General features: G+C 37.3%; 1 long non-coding RNA gene across 1 annotated transcript; it reads right to left on the bottom strand.

Annotated features, from left to right (window-relative positions):
- Window positions 1-6980: 6980 nt before the first annotated feature.
- LOC110921610 lies at window positions 6981-8842 on the bottom strand. The gene is made up of 3 exons (XR_002582490.2): window positions 8064-8842; window positions 7639-7846; window positions 6981-7293 (listed from the first exon to the last, which is right to left on the bottom strand). It is a non-coding gene; the product is annotated as an uncharacterized LOC110921610 (long non-coding RNA).
- Window positions 8843-11844: the final 3002 nt, after the last annotated feature.

The raw sequence follows: 11844 nt of genomic DNA, 5'->3' as shown, positions 1-11844 counted from the left end.
TTTAACTTGGTTAAAATGTGGGCACCATGATACTCTAACGGGTTAGTGGTTTAATAAAATATAATTATTGTTAATCAAGAAGGCTTGCCCTCACGGAAGGACTCTAACGGGTTAGATGGTGTTGTTATGAATTCTTGCCATGATTTGTTAGCTTAGTTAGTAGTTTCGGCCAAAATTGCTATCTTGGTGAATTTATGTGCAAGATTTGTAAAATGAACTCGGTTGTGATTTAATCTAGTTTATGCTTGTCTCGGTGGTTGCATTGTGTTTATCGTTGTTGCTTTCCTTGATTAAGTGAGGTTAGAAAACTCCTAACGGATGACTAACTTATTTTTAGGAGATTTTTGTAGACATTAATCAATCGTACGTTAAAGAACAATTTTAGGTGGTTAAAGTGTGTTTATCGTTTTAACTTTCCGAATGATTGTTATATTAGGATTCCCGAAAGGGATACTAATTGTCTTAAATTGGAAAATTGACCGAATGCTTCTAGTGCCAAAACCGACTTAGTTGACATGCTTTGGTTGTGTATTAAGCAAGGCTATTTATATATAATTTACTATGTTTTATAAATATTTGTTTATGCTTATGTTAGTTTAATTAAAACCAAAACAACGTATGTTTTTACCGATAGTTTAGCGACAAAGGTCTAGTATTATTTCTCCGCCCATTTCCGTGGATCGATACTTGGTTCTTACCGATACTTTACTACATATATGACGGGGTACACTTGCCTCTTTCGTGTGTGTTTTGATGTAAAAGTAATAATCACTTTTATAAATTTAAAACCAATTCGTGTGTAATTTCATTGTAAAAATATGTATAGTCGCGCACGTACCAGAGTGTTCGGTGCGACGAGTTTTGCTGTTTCGATTTCGATTGCGAGCGTTGCGATGCGATAGGGTTTCCTAGTCAAATTACTTTTAACCCCAACTTCTCATATCTTGCGCTATCTCTTCTCCACCAATTATCATACTATATCAACATACAATCATCCTTATTTCGTATTCGTTTAGCGTTTGCGATTCGATTGCGTTTCGATTGATACCACACATAACACAAGTTAAACATGCACAAGTAACACATAAGGCACACACACACGTATAACAATAACCAAAATGCGAAATTCGAGTTGCGAGCACGAGGTTGATTAGATTAGTTCGATTAGCGTTTGGTTGACTTTATCGCATTGTTACTTCCTATTGTTCACAGCCGTAAGGCGATTCATAGCGACAAATATACATCGATTACTGCGATTCTTAACAATTACTCCACATAATACAACTAACGTAAAATATAAAATAGACTAACTATAAGTCAAAGAAGTCAAAACAGGAATTAAGCGAGGAGAGACAGATTGCAATTAGCAATCTTTTCTTCCTTTGACTTCAATCTTGACTTTGACTTTGACTTTCGAAACACGGGTTGTTACAAGAGGTGGCAGAGATGAGGATGCTAAGATGGATGTGTGGGCATACTAGGTTGGACAAGATAAGAAATGAGGTTTTTAGGGTAAGATTAGGAGTTGCTGGTATTTCAGACAAAATAAGGGAGGGAAGATTGAGATTGTTTAGGCATGTCAGGAGGAGGCAGACGACAGACCCGATTACAATAGTTGAAACACTCACTGTAGATGGAAGGAGGAGTAGAGGTAGGCCGAAAATGACTTGGGAGGAACGGATTAGGCAAGATTTGCACCTCTTCGAGGACATGGTCGAGGATAGAACTTCGTGGAGACGTAGGATTAAGGTTAAGGACTTTTAGGAGTTTGGCCTGGTTTTTGGTTTAGGTTCTTCTCTTATGAGTTTAAATTTTTTCGTTTTCTATGAGGTGTGATATAGTTTTTTATAAGTTTTCACTTATTTCCGGTGTCGTAGTTTTACTAACAACTACTTATTTATTTATGTGTTTATTTTTATTATTTTTCTTTTCCACCTTTTTTAGTAGTTGTGTGCTTATATATGTTTTTCCAGAAGCTTTTGTCTTGTTTTTGGTTTTTTGGAGCCGGGGGTCTCATTGGAAGCAGCCTCTCTATTCCCTGGGATAGGGTTACAACCCAACTTTCCGGGTCATTACTTGTATCTGTCATTTCTTGCTTAATTGCTTGTACTCGCGAGATATCGATTATCGCTATGGGTTAACTATTTTAAACTATGTTTTCAAACGCATTTTAAACGCTATTTATAACGCTTACTATCCAAAACGCAGTTATCACAACTAAACGCTATTTATAACACTTACTATTCAAACACATTTCATCGCATGTTACAACGCTTGTTTAGACTAAACGCTATCGCAACGTAAATGCAACGCAAACTTGAAACGCGGATTTACTTTTATGCATTTGATGGATAGGTGTTAGATTTGTGTGATTATTTGTTTAATGTTATGTGGTTATCTCAACGCAACGCTTACACGCTCAACGCTTACTTGCAACTCGCTTAAACACAACGCAACGCTTAACACATGAAACGAAAGTTGGAAAACTAACTCGCACAAATACGGCTGTCCAAATGGACATCCGGTCGAATGGACATCCGTCCGGATGACCATCCGATCGGATGGCCATCCGACCGGGCGCCATCCTACCCAAACACCTCGCTTTCTCCACCGCCTTAACTCCTCTCTCACGCCTATAAATAGTGCCCGTACACGTCCCTCTCACTGATTTGACACTCTCATTCGACCACCTGCACCCAAGTCCCTCTCAAGCACTATTTCTCGTGATTCAAGGCTATTTCATAAGTATTTCTTCTCAAATCTTGTACAATCATCATCACCAAACACTTCTCCATCATCTTCTCCATCAAAATCATACATTTTCTTATTGAAATCACCTGATTTGGACTCCTTGAAGGTGGTTCTCACTCAGTTGCTTATGCAAACTGTTGTGTGACATCATCTCATCAAGATTGGTTCAGATTTAAAGGATTTCCACATTTTTAACTTAAATCTCAACAAGATTTCAACACTTCTCAACTGATTTCAACAGTTTTCAAACTTTTCTTCAACTTTCTACTCAAAACCGATGGAATCTGGACTCATTCAGACTCTCCACTCATTTTCTAGTTGAGAGCCGGCTTGAAAACGGATTTCCACCAGAGAGATGACTAATTAACAGGTTGAACATGAAACTTCATCAAGAATAGTGAGTCTGATCTGTTGGATTTGAGTTTCTTTTTGATTGTATTTTGTGTTTGAAGTTAAGATGAAAATGGATGAGTTGTGCAGCGGAATTAAAATGAAAACAAACTTTGCATACAATCAAATGAGAGTAATACTTTGATCAAACATCTTTTACACAATGAACCGAATGATTGAATTTAATTTCAACAACGATTACAAAGATAGATGTATGAATGCAAACTCCCCCTCAGCCCGAGCTCAGTAGTTTGTTCGTGCAAAGAAGACGAATGATGTAAAGAGCTAATAGAACAGTACAAAGTACTGAACTATTTATAGGCACTTGCAAACTACTGAGCATCTTTGCTGACGTCACCATGAAAGTGACATCTAACCTCCTAACAAACTCTAACCTCTGATCTATACAGACACTGCTTGTGTTAACTACTGCTAATACATTCTATTACAAAACAGACTTTAGAATAGCTGCTGCAACCTTCTACTGCTGTGAACCCAGCAGCACTTGTCCGGATCAGCAGTGCTTGACTCAAGGCAGTAGATTGAATCAGCAGGACTTTAGTCTTCCATCAGATCTTTAGTTGAGCAGCAGTTATGAGTCAGTAGTTTGGTAAGATCAGCAGATAGGAGGTCATCAGTAGTTGTAATCACTTTCAAGGGGAGAGATTTGTGTATCAGCATCTGCTTATTCATAATCCACTGTTCTGATCCAGTTTTGGCTTTAATTATCTGTTCCTTTGATAGGGTTCAATCCCAACAATCTCCCCCTGGAACAGATAATGCCAAAACCCTTCATTATTTGTGGATACTTTATTGCCTCATTAACAGCTCCCTTATCTGACCTTTTAAATTGTAATTCAAAGTCAAGGGCATCTGTATCTTCATCATCCCTGCTAAGTGGAAGATCAAGGAGATCCTGCAAATCTTCAAGACTCAGGCCAAGAGCTTGTTCCCTTGATATTTTCTCCATTACTCCACCAGACCTGAGCAAAGTCAATACGCAGGTCTGTTTGTCAGTTGCCCACTTTTGTATTTTTGAGCCTGATGGGTTTCTTGGGAGATGTTTATTTGCAGAATTATTTGGTGAGGCTGGCCGGTTCATCACTGGCTGAGCAGTGGTAGCAGAGTTTTCCTGTTCAAGTTCTTCTTTTAACGTTCTTAACAAGCCTTCTTTTAAGACAGCATTTCCAGCAAGAATTTCTTGAACAGTTTCAGCTCCTAACTGGCTTTGTGTCCTTCTTTAGTAGATGGCATTACCAGCTGGAGCAATGGATCTCCTGATTTGCAACTTTGATGGTCCTTTTGAAACCGCTGCCTCAAGGTAGTCAGGTTTTTGAGGGATTTTTGGATCTTTCTTCCTTAATTCCTCCAACCTTTTGTAGGTTGACCTGACCACATCTTCTTTCCATCTAGCAACTTGTCTTTTGGTGCCAAATTCAGCAACAACCAATTCTTCTTTCATTCTTTTTAGTTCCAACTGCTTTTCAGGTACATTCTTTTTGAACTTTGCCCAATCAGGAGGAGTGTGAGAGACTTTCCTTTTTATCATAACTTGTATTCTGGCTGATTCAGCTTCAAGCTCTGGAATAGTCCACTCTTTGTACATGTGTCTCTCTCCTTTGTATTTCTTGTAAAACATAATGCTTTCAATGTAGTCTTTCTTCAGAGTTTCAGCTGCTCTTTCAGAAATTTGTTGACTGACATTTTTAGCAAAACGTTCTAGGGAACTGACTTGTGTGAGCAGATATTGGTAGTATCTTGATACTTCTTTGTCAGATTTCCCTTGTGTGTTTCTTTTCGAGATATCCTATGCTTGCTTGGCCTTTATCTTTAAATATTCTTCAATGTTTTTGGGCCAGGGATATCCTTTGATTGAAGGCAAACTCCTTTTGGCAGGGTCATCCTCAGTATAGAAGTATTTTATCTATTCTCTGACAGCTTCTAGTTCAAGAGGGAATTAAACACCTGCAGGAGGTAAGGGTTTGAGCATTGGAACAGAAGAAAGAGGAACTGGTTTTGGTATATTGACAAGAGCTAAAGGTTTTGAAGATGTTGGAGATGGTGAAGTGACATCATCTTTGGGAATTAGCCTTCTCCTCTTTATTTGAGGAGGGACTGATGATGTTTTGGATGGAAAGGTGGTTGTAGTGGCAGTGTTTTGTGATAGACTAACAGCTGTTGGAACAACTGGTGTTCCAACCACTGTTGTCTTTACAGCAGAAGTTGTAACAACTGCTGTCTTCTGCCTTTTGACAGGAGGTGATTGTGATTTAGGTGGTGATGGAGGTAAAGCATTGGATGTAGTGTGTGTTGAAGTGGTGTGTGTTGAAGTGAGAACAGATGTTGAAACTACTGAAGTACCAACAGCAACTGATACACCAGGAGTTACAACAGCTGTTTTAGGTGGTGGTTTTTGAGCAGACTTTGAACGTCTGACCGGAATGGATTTGGGTAGCCTTACTTTTCTAGTAGGCTTCTTCTTTTCATCAAAGAGATTTTCATCATCTCTTGACCCTGAAGTACCCTTATCCGGATAATCCACCTTGGCTTTCTTTTTGGCCTCTCTATCCCTTTTTACACATGCAAGTGCTTCTGCAAGTGCATTTGTAGTCACATCAAGTTTCTTACTCCCATCTGGCAAAGGAATCTGTTTGGTCATATTTGAATTTTCTGGTGCGAGGTAGAGACCATCTGTTATTCCTTTTCTTCTCCATTTCTGAATTTTCTCCCCCTTTTTGGCATTATCTTCTGGGAGTTGATCAATGAAAAACACTGGTGGAGGAGCAGTGCCAGTGGAGTGCAGGATCTGAGTTTTGAGAGCCTTTAGATCAGCCTGTTACGCACTTTTCGCGTTCGGATCGGCTTATGTAACTAGTTTGCATATATTAGCCGAAACGGGTCAAACCTTATCATCTTTGTCTCAAAATCCAGAATATGTTGAGTTTACCCATATTAAACAAGTATCCAAGCTTGTTGGGTCAAAACCATATTCTAAACTGGTTTTCGCTTTATCATGCGTTTGAACCGTATCTTCCTTTGAAAACTAACCGGTCTAAGTCTAGGCTTAATTAAGGACCCGTTAGGATTCTAATAGGTTAATATAAACCTTCGTTCCAGATTTAGGAGCCCAGTAAAAGCTACCTGTACTTGCTTGGTGGTATACGGCTGGGATAAATTGTATAAATTTGCTCAGGTAATTACTCTTAACTTATTTTCCCTATACGGGCTTGGGATACGGTATTATAATAATACCGCTTGGTCGGGTATGTAGTCATTTAAATCGTATTGTGATAAATGGATTTACATAACCTGTTTTACTCTGTATTATTTGGTGTATGGCCTTTGGGGGTTAATTGAAAAAATGTAGAACTATTAAAATATGGCTATAGAGTTAAACATTTCTTTAGATTGTTTGGTTATTTTTATTTTCAAGGGATGTTTTAGGCTTTGAATAATAAATCCAGAAGTAAACGTATATGCCCCAACAAATTCTCCTGGTGACACATGACAACAAATTCTCCTGATGACACATGACAGGAACCCATGAGAGCTAGAAAGTGTCCACTTCCTCGCACGCTAATGGATTCATGCTAAGTGTCATTAGAAAGATTTCAAAGAGCATAGAAATTAGAACATAATAATCTTTAAATAAAAAGACAGTTAAGTGTCTTTTGGAGGAAAGGTTCCACAGCAATTTCACCCATTTGAACTCATTCCTATGAATGATGAGACCTAAACAAACACATACTTCAAAATACCTGCCCAAATCAACCTCATTGTGTGTAGTTGTGAACAATTAAAAAAGAAAAACAGATTAAAAGAGCATAGCATGCAGGAAAAAATAAAAAATAAAAAAGTTAAAAATATATTATGACCTGTAGTTGTGAACAATCAAAATTTGGGGTTGTGTCCATGTGCTTGAGAAGGCGTCCAGGTGTACAAATTAATATATTCATACGATTCACGTGATCTTTCTCTTCGTCGTATTCGTGTCCACCAATTAAAAGGCCTGCACTGAACCCGTGATGCTTGCCGACAGATTTCAGTACACCGAATGAATAGCTGGTCTGCTAACTCACGAGTTGGAGACATGATAATGCTACCTACTCCATCCTCTAGACCCCATCTAGCTTTGTATAATTTCTCCAAAACCTACAAAAGGCAGGTTTTTGTAACCATAAGACATAACTTTATATAATACTCCACATTTCATAAAAAAAGATTAAATATATAATAGATATCTACATATCTTACAGCCCATTGTCCAAAAATTATGCTTTCCTGTGTATCATAACACTTCAGTTTTTTTTTTTGGAATTAAAGACAAAGCCCAAAAAATACATATATGAATGAAACAAGTCTCTAGTCCTAAACATATTGCACCAACTATAAAAGGGACACAAACGATAAACAATAGGCTCTATATCCCTACCAGTATACACACCACAAATACCAAAAGTCGTATGGGTACAATAACAACCTAAATATAGCACTTACAGCATCTCCGGCATTACAGCATCTTGCCATTACAGCATCTCCGGCATCACCAGAAGGACCTGCATGGCTGTATTACCTTCTAGTCTTCTACAGGTTGATCATACAGAGAAGTTGCAGAGGCATTTCTCTGCTGCATCTGGCCGCCCATGTGGCGCTGCGATCGACGTTGTGGAGCCAACTTTTCTTCCTATATTTGTTCTACAAAACACTTCAACCACAAAACAAACAAGTTGTTAGACATACTTCTAATTCGGATCCGGTCTAGGTCCAAAAAAAATTCTAAATCGAATAAACCGACCAACAGCCCTACACTCAAAATCCCCAACAATTTCAACAAAAAACGAAAAAAAAAAAAAACAAACCAAATACAACAATCAACCAAACGACAAAATCACAAACATTATGAACAGAATGAACAACCGAACCTGTTGGAATTGAAAATGCGTTGACAACTTTGACCAACAAAGGTAGCCCAACATGAAGCCAAAATAACCATCAGCCCAATGTGCAAACAAGAGAAAAAAGGAAATTAGAAAATTAATATAAATAAAATAGTTTGGATTATAAATTGCGACATAATTTAACAATGCTTCAAAACATGATTAATATATTTACCTTGAGAACACCAAATTCTGAGAAGGATGAAAACAAACATCCATAACAGAAACACGATGACCTCTCAGTACAGCTATTGGATCAGGTGGTGGTCTCATGCTCATTTGATCACAATTCTTTCATTCGGACATTATATCAAACACCTTGTGGGCACAATTTTGATAATACTTAATTAATCTAACATACTATTATACAAATGACTCGTTTTTTCTCATGGAGTTTACAGTAAATGTCAATGTTGAGTCTAGAACTAATCAAGCTGACATTTAAATAAAAGGGTGTCAAGTTGTAGAAGTTGTTGATATGAGAAAACGGGAGATAGATTCTTAGTTGTTTTTCTCCTTAGGTGACTGTCAGTAAGGGCAGAGTAAATCGTGGATCGTCGGTGGTGGTGGCAGGACTCTATTCCAGTGTTGAAGCCCCAATCCGTCGTTGGTTGTTCACTGCTGTGGAAACCTGGACCTGAAGGGGGATTTGAGAGGGCGATTTAACGAGGGTTATGCAGACTCTTCAGTCGGTGATGAAGGTGAAGGGCAAGCATCTTCGCAGCTTTCACATGCTATTATATAACGGTTTGTGGGTATGAAGGTGAGGCGATTCATTTGCAGGCCAGCAAATCCCATTCAATTCAATTAATGGGTGAAAACCCTAATTTACCCATCGGGTGTCTTAAAATTCTGGAGAGCTTCCAACTTAAATGGCTTTAAGCATGTTGTACATATTGCTTTAAAATTGATACGCGTGGTAAAATTACCATCTTGTACATCACTTCTCCTTTTTATAATAGTATAGATAGATAGATATTTATGAATTTTTTTATTTAATGTAAAGGACCGTTGGTAACGGTCGGATTTTTGATATAAAACACCCCCTCATGCCGTTATCGTCTTCGCGGGGACTCGATTTCAAGACCTCATAGTGTCCGCCGTAGCGGTGTGGCGCGGCACTATGGCCCATGCATGATTCTGCCGGGAGGTCACTATTATGGTACCATAAATACATATATTTATGAGTTATGACCATTTACTCTTTACAATTCTTTCAACACCATGCATTACATATTTCATGCAATTAATTCTCATAAGTACATAATATTCTATGTTATTTTATAACTTTTAATGTAACATCTTTTTTTGGTTTTATAATATCAAAATCACTAGTTATATGCTATATGTATAAAACTCTAGATTTTTGCCAAGTTTTCGATTGTGTTTTATCTCAAACGGGTCAAATAAAGATGGTATAGTTTCAGTTTTATAGTTTGATTTTTTATTATCAAATTTGGCTGGGTTTATAATCTGTATCTTTTTTTGGCCCAATCCAACCGACCCGTGTTCAAAGAATTGTGTAATAGATGAGCATACTGAAGATGAAATATAACTTCTTAATCATGTCTCACACACTATTAAGTCACTAAATAAATCCAAAAGATTTGTACAAACAGCGTAATGGTTTGACCTGTCCGACCCAGGTTCAAAGAATTGTGTAAAAGATGGGGGATATAACTTTATTATTCATGTCTCATACACTATAAAGTTGTAAAAATCAAGAACTTTTGCACAAACTATGTTTTGGGTCGAATCGACCCGGCCCATGTTCAAAGAATGGTGTAAAAGATGAGCATATTGAGGGTGGAATAGTGGTCCTATAAGAAGTTATAGAAAGGAGGATGTGGGTTTCATGGACATGCAAAGCTTTTAGCTGTATATAGCTTTTGTTTTTGTTATAGATTTACAGGAGCCGGATTGTGACCAGACTAGGGGTGGCAAAATGGGTGGGTTGGGTAGATTTGCGTAATGGGTTAGGATGGGTATGGGTTAGAATGGGTTTGTGTTAGAATGGGTTTATTAAGAAAAGGGTTAGGATGGGTTTAGGTCAAGATGGGTTTGGGCATGATAGGCTAAAAATATAAATAAAAATAAAAAGAAATTTTAAAAATCAAAAAATTTAAGAAAAAATTAAAAAAAAAATTAATGAATAAAAAAAATTAAAAAAATAAAAAAATCAAAAAATTTAAAAAAATCAAAAAATAAAAAAATAAAAAAAATAAAAAAATAAAAAAATAAAAAAAATAAAAAGAAAGTTCAGTGCTTTTTGAGGATTGTACGTCACGATGAACTTCATTTGGTACCGGGTACCGGTACCGAACTGTACTTGTACCATCAAATATTCAGTGAAAACCTAATATAAGATCTAACACCTACAAGTTTCTACAATTCGACTAAAATTGCTTGTTGATCAACCCTACTCAATATGATCATTCAATTACACACACATAATGCATTACCAGATGAAAGTGACCAAGACAACTAAAACTTGAGTGGCAAACACACAACACACATATATATATCAAGGACATCCATGCAAATGGTTATATAGTCAAAATTTATATGTTATAACATTAGAATGCATTACATGTAATATGTACACACATAAGCAAGATGAATCCCCTAAAATACAAAAAAAATATGACAAAAAATGGCAAAATAATGATGATCATTGAGCATATGCAGTTCTCCCACTATTTGGAAGAAGTCCATCCTTAGCCTCTTCAGAAAGAATCTTAAACACTGCATCCATGTTCCCTTGTTTTGGTTTATCTCAACAAGAGCCTTTGCCACCTCAGCATCCGTAACCTTACAACTTCTCAACACACAATTGTTTGTTCGTAACTTCACTCGACTCAACAGTCATTTCACCTTTCACAAGTTCTTTTACTAATGCGAAAATCGTTGCAGTGTGCGGCATATATCCATGACTCACCACCTCTTTATATAACTTAAAAGATTTCCTCAAGTTCCCGCCTTTACAATGGCCACGTATAAGAACATTATAAACAACTTCAGTGGGTGCTTGTTTTCTTTGAAGCATTTTATCAAACACCTTATCTGCTTCATTCATCAAGCCTTTCAGTGAAAACCTAATATAAGATCTAACACCTACAAGTTTCTACAATTCTATCATAAATGAGCTGAACAAATCGAACAATACACCTACGAGAGTCCGATCTACATCTTACAAACAGATCTAAACTCATATTAAGAACTAGAAATGCGAAAATTACAGTGGATAAAGTGATAGACAACACACCTTGATCATATCGATAGGCTGGATGACACATGTAGCAAGCATACCAGAAGCTCCGCCATTAACGAACAGCTTGATCGTCGGCCACACACTGCCGATTGGCTTTGGTTTCTCCACTCCCATTTTGACGAGATTTGGGGAAATTAAGAGAGAGAGAGAGAGAACGCAAGCAGTGAGGTAGATTCAAATGGAAAGCAGAGTAGTAATGAAACGATGCTAGAAAACCCATCCTGACCCACATGTTATTTTGTTATTTTTTAAAGTTTTCCATCTTGACCCATTTAACATTTTTTGTTAACCCAACTTAACTCATCTACTACAAAAATAATACCCATTCTAACCCAAAATTGAATGTATGGGTTGATTTTGCCACCTCTAGACCAAACCATAAGCTTCGAAGAGCATTATTATATGCTGCAGAGGCAGATAGAATAAGAAACTGGTTCGAGAGCCGGACTCGATTCTCATATACACCGAGAAACTGGTTCGAAGAGCATTGTTTTT

Source organism: Helianthus annuus, chromosome 17 (genome assembly GCF_002127325.2).
Source record: "Helianthus annuus cultivar XRQ/B chromosome 17, HanXRQr2.0-SUNRISE, whole genome shotgun sequence".
Classification (NCBI taxonomy): domain Eukaryota; kingdom Viridiplantae; phylum Streptophyta; class Magnoliopsida; order Asterales; family Asteraceae; genus Helianthus; species Helianthus annuus.
This window is presented reverse-complemented; position numbering and strand designations above follow the sequence as displayed.